This window comes from Papaver somniferum, chromosome 3 (genome assembly GCF_003573695.1).
Source record: "Papaver somniferum cultivar HN1 chromosome 3, ASM357369v1, whole genome shotgun sequence".
Taxonomy (NCBI): domain Eukaryota; kingdom Viridiplantae; phylum Streptophyta; class Magnoliopsida; order Ranunculales; family Papaveraceae; genus Papaver; species Papaver somniferum.
The window spans coordinates 84,240,684-84,246,403 of record NC_039360.1 but is presented as its reverse complement, the minus strand read 5'-3'; the positions used below and the strand labels follow the sequence as shown (position 1 = coordinate 84,246,403).

The following is a 5,720-nucleotide window of genomic DNA, read 5'->3' as shown; positions in this document are numbered from 1 at the left end:
AATGACTTGAATGAAACAATATAGAAATGGAATAAGTCAAGTTTGTAATTACTAACCTCCAACTGAAGGATAATGTATTTGTTGTCTTCAACCCATCTTCAGATCTTCGTGAGTAACTGGAGCATAATATTTCTATCGTTCTTAGTCTAACCTAACGAAGTTGACTCTAGTTCACTTATTAAGCAACTTGAGTTTTGAAACTAAATATGACAACCAAACTTGACATACCAACACTTGGTGGGTTTAACCGAGCAGTGCTCTAACAAAAGGTATAAACTAAAGTAGTGATATACTTTGGTAAAAATAGAATATTTTCTCGGGAATTCAATTGGTGAATATAGCACTCGAATTAATTAAGTAGTCGTTGTATACTAGTACACAATCTATCTAGGAGCATTATATTGATTCGAGAACGAGGTACAGGATGGCAGAAGCAACATATTGGTCCTGAATGTATATTTTGTATAATTAGCAAAAATTTGGGAAGTGTTGCAACAAGCACTAGTAGTGTTTTAGATCCTCATCAGATAATTTTGTATACAAAAGCAAATACTGAGTCATACATTATAAATAATAATATATATAGAAATTGAAAGCTCAGCATGGCGAGGCTCTTGCAGTATATATTTATGGTTTGAAGAGGTTACAGGATCAGTAAGAAATGCCAGTAACAAGAATTTTATTTTAATTCTCTTGCGTAATATAAATTATGAATTTCCACTACACCATTTTTAGTGATTAGCAACAGCGTGATTCAGTTGCAAAGTAGGGCTGCAACAGTTTCAATCTGTGACGAAAGTTGATGTTGCAAAATTTCGCAATTGCTCATATGCCGTTGCGAAATTTCGGTTGTAAAAGTTTATGTCTGTTGCAACATAGATTTGGCGCAACAGTTCCCAACAGTTGCGAGATTAAGAGGTCGCAACAGTTGGAGACTGTTACGAATTGAAAAGTCGCAACTGCATGCGAAATTTTTGTAACATCCAAAAAATAATGGTTTTGACCAGTCAAAACCAGATCAAAATTAGAATTCCTGTAATGAAATTACCCTTTTCATTTGGTGGGAGCATCACATAGAGTTGCATCCAAAACCACAATGGCTTTGGCTTTACCAAATTCTGAATATTCAACATAACTAGAAACAATATCAGTTGCCTCGATGCACTAAAATATCTTCCTGTATCAACTCCCAAAGCACCTAAGATAGGATTCACAGAAACGGATGATTTGTAGATCTCCACCACCTCAAAAGTTGGTCTCTGTGGCTGGCCTTCAGAAGCTGTAGAAACACTGTTATCAGCAGCCATCTGAGGTTGCTGCTTCTCTGGTTTAAAGGAGGTGTAATCAGAATGTTTACAATTGACAGAAAGTAACATAACTTCCTTCTTGTGCTTATCTTCTTTGGATGATATCTGTCCAAATTGAACAATAAAGGTGTAAGAAGGTGTATGCATATTGAGAAACACAACTATGCTGATGTCAAAAAAATAAGGCTTGGCTTCATACAATTAGTTGCATTTTATCTGCATCTCTATAGGGAAAATATCACATTATATTACAAAAGGAGGAAATACGATAACTCCAATCTCGAGTTACATGTCAAGATGTTGGAAGTTACGTTGGGATTGCTACACAGGACTCATACTGAAAAAAGATGACAATCAATCCCAGGCTTGCAAAATCTCCTAAATTGCATAAATACAAGAACAGTAACAACGATTTCAGTGTAAAGGCTGATACAAGTATCTACTAATATCACATGAATTAAGACTGCACAGAAAGATTACCGAAAGGTACACGATTGTAGTTCACCAGCTAGTGTAACCACACGTGTCTACTAATATCACATGAACAAAGACTGCACAGAAAGATTACCGAAATATCCGAAACATTTGACATCAAATCAACCTAACAAATTATTGAGTTCACCAGCTAGGGTAACCACACATGTATGATGTATCGACTAAGCTATTAATTTTCTGCAAATACCAAGAAAGAGATAAATGAAGATTTACCATCCACATCTCCACTTTTCTATTAAAGGGAACCTTAGTTTTCCTCTCAACAACATAACACTTAGTCTAGTCTCAAAAATACCTATATGACTATCAGGAGTTTCCAGCATGACAGGAAAAACTTGAGACGATATAGAGTCGAAATCCATGTTCATCTGTAAACCTTAAACTGCTGCTGTTAAAAAGAGAGAGAAAATATGTTATCGAAAGACAAAATGAACACAAGGACATCAACAATAGGACCAGCACAAGCTCTCCACAACTCTGAATACAGATCATCACATCCATAACCTAGAACAATCAAACCAAAATCAAGGTCAAACAATGTAGAAATAAAAACAAAATCAAACTCAGAGAAAGGAGAAGCTTCATTTCTGAATCAAGACCAAGAAAAATCAAGAAAACCCCATTATCAAAATCAAAAAAAGGAGCTTCATTTCTAATTTTTGAATAGTTCAATATCATTGATGTGCAAACCCAGATAACACAACGTTACAATTAGCATTAAACCCTAAACCCTTAAAATCAACATTACTAAGCAAGGAGAAGTTTAAAAAAAACTTACATAAGAAGAAATTCCTAAGAATCCCATCAAAATTCTCAACACCTTCAAGAGCATGGGATGCAATTTAACAAAGTGTCCAGCTTCCTACCATATATTTAATAAACCGGCCAAAAAATTTAAATCTTTTATAAAGTGGCCTTTCTGTTAGATATAACACCTGGTCCCACCAAAATGGTCCACCAAGCTGACTTAGTCAATCATGGGGCTTAAAATTACCACTACATCCTCACCCTTATGTTATCGATTCTTTTTTTCATTCATTTCTTCTTGTTTATGTTTGTCTCTCTCTGTATCTCAATTCTTCTCATCGAACTCGGATGATTGATGAAAATAGAAGTGATCTCACAAGCAGTCAATACCGAAGATGTGGTTATTAGTGAAGAAGAAGAAGAATGGTTTATTAGTGATATTTGACAATTTTAAAGTTTTTAGGGTTTTGCTGGATGCAGCAGCGAAGCTGAAGTACAAATCGAAGATGAAGTTGAAATCGGGGATGAAGAAATCAAAATCCAGGTAAGAATTTTAGAACCCACACGTTAATTAACTTAGTCTTTAATGAAAACACATGTTTGGATGGTGAAATCAATTGATTTCGATTGTTTGAATTCTAGGGTTTGGGGCTCTTTCCTTTTCTTTTTTTTTTTGTTTAATCAATTGACTTAATTTGCAGTTGTGATTGAATCATCGATGTAGAGAAGAACAAAGAGGAAGAATGAGTCTTGGCTGAAGAGAAATCAAGAAGAGAAAAATGCAGGATCGTGTTCGAAGATAAGAAGAAGCTGTGAATGTTGATTTCCATGGGTTTTTGATGAACTAGGAAGTTAGGGTTTGTCGAGATGATGTGAAATGGAATATATATAAGACATGAAAGAAATTGGGGAGATTGACAAAAATCAGGGTTTGAAGTGCAGTTCAAGTAGTTGTTGAGTATCTGTGACAGATTTGAAGCAATGGGTTTGTTCTTGAATTCAAATTGACAAGTATTAAGAGATTTTGATGTTCTGCTGCTTTAGTTTATGATGAGCAGGTGTTGGTAGTCACTGGCAAGGATGTAAAATGGATAGTTGTTAACCAAGCAATAACCAGGTTATGAAAAGTTGCTTGAGTTGAGCTCAAGTTGTGAGTAGTTTTGAGCTGAGATGATAACTCATGTGGTGTTGTTGTTTTTTAGAAAGGAAGAAGAGTTGTTGTGGTTGATTGGCTAAGAAGATGATGTTGCTGCTGAAATGAAATTGCAGGTGCAGTTGCAATTGGTGGTTGTTACAGGGAGAAAATGAGAAGTGGCTGCATCTGTTGGCTCATGTTGTGATCATGAAGTTGTTGCAGGGGTTCTAAGTTCAACAAAATGCAAGGATTAATGGGTTTGATTTGTTTCTCTTGTTGCTTACAGGAAGATGAAACTGAGATGACATTAGTGTTATAACTAGGTTCGATGTCAGTTAAGATGAGAAGGAGAGTAAGAGGATGGCTTTGTTTGAATGAGTCTTGGCTGAAGAGAAATCAAGTAGTTCTGGTGGTGTTGGAATTGTAGTATATGAGTTTGTGGTGCTATTGAAGGTTGGTGTGGTTTTAGTGGAGCTTATAGGTGTCGGTGTAGCTGAAATGAAATTGCAATGGGTTGCAGGTCCAAGATAACAAAACAATGTGTTGTTGTGCTGCAGAGAAGCTACAAAAATGACTTAGATGTATGCTAGGACTGTGCACGGGTGAAGAGTATAATGGCTTGAATATGGCTCAGGCGAGTTGACTCACCAATCCAGACTGACTCACCGAGGGTTAAACTGTCTTTTACTAAGGAGTTTAACTGACACGCGTGTATTTAACGACTGTTAACAGTTTTTTGAAAAAAACGGATGGAAAAGGTCAATCTCGGCCACTTTATATAAACATTCAAAAAAACGGCCATTTTGTGAAATAAATTACAAAAACATGGCCACTTTATTAAAAAGCCCTTAAATCATCACCAACCAAAATGGTTTCGTCCATCAATGGCTCTGAATCAACTGAAATAAAAACCAAACAAAACCCATCAATTTAGACATGCAAGGATTATATTTTAACAAATTGTATAGCAAAACTGAAAACAACCTGATAAAAAGAATTTGAAAGAAATCTGAAGAAAATTGATAATTAGGTGAAGAAATTCCATTCTTACCATCCATGATTACTCTGCAATTCCTTCCTCCCTCCCTCTAGTATAACTCCAAAAGTATGATTGATTGATTTACAAAACCCTAGTCATTCAATTCAACAATGATTAAAAAAAATGATTCTGAAATCGATAAGAAACCAACTTTTTCACACCTTTACACATAAGATCTGAACCCGTTAGATCCCTTAGTAACCCAGAATGATATGAACACTCGATCCGTACAAAGAGCTCACTGAATCAATGGATTAAACCTAATTAACAGATCTTACAGCTCAATTTTAACTCCATTCTTCATCCAAATCAACATGTCGTTTAAAAAAAAACTGAATGTAAGAAACATAGATTGTTTTGTTTATTACCTGAATCAGTTTAACCGAAGCCTTAGATGAGATTTGGAGTCTGAAATTGAAATAGAAAGAAGAATTTGGTGTCTGAGCCCAAATAATCTAAACCCTAAAAAGTTTTTTTCTCAGAAATCAAACAAAGGTATAGATTTTAGGCTTCAATGATTATTTAGCGGGATATGAGAGAACTTTCTTTTCTGGTAGAGGAGAGAACGAGAGAGGAGCAGAGAACGAGATAAGAAGAGATAAGATAATGAGAGGTAGAGAAGAGAACGTGGTGTTCTCGATCATCATATAGATAGACTGGGTCAGTTTTGAAGCTGACTCCAAGTATCTAAATAGGCTGAAACCGAGTCAGCTTGAAAGTGTGGGCAGTCACATACACGAGTCGCACGCGTACAACTCAGTTCTGTTGCGAATTGTAACAAGTTTAAACAGTTGCGTGTTTTGTAACTATAGAAACTGTTGCAACATTTCGCAACAGAATTTCGCAACCGAAAATTCCCAACAGGGGATAAATTGTTGCGACGTCTAGTTACTAATCCTTGAATTTGGTGTAGTGTTCACACTTATGATGTCGTGTCGGAGACATATGAAATTCTGATAATTCTACGAGTAGATGCGATTTTATAATTTTTTTCTTA

General features: G+C 35.6%; 1 long non-coding RNA gene across 4 annotated transcripts; it reads right to left on the bottom strand.

Moving 5' to 3' along the window:
- Positions 1-1,045: 1,045 nt before the first annotated feature.
- Positions 1,046-5,330, bottom strand: LOC113356703. 4 transcript variants are annotated; one of them, XR_003363115.1, is made up of 5 exons: positions 5,092-5,330; positions 4,736-4,814; positions 2,581-4,583; positions 2,098-2,306; positions 1,046-1,412 (listed from the first exon to the last, which is right to left on the bottom strand). It is a non-coding gene; the product is annotated as an uncharacterized LOC113356703 (long non-coding RNA). The 4 variants fall into 4 exon arrangements; XR_003363117.1 differs by having other exon boundaries at positions 2,098-2,187; XR_003363114.1 differs by lacking the exon at positions 1,046-1,412 and having other exon boundaries at positions 1,784-2,306.
- Between the last annotated feature and the right edge of the window lie 390 nt (positions 5,331-5,720).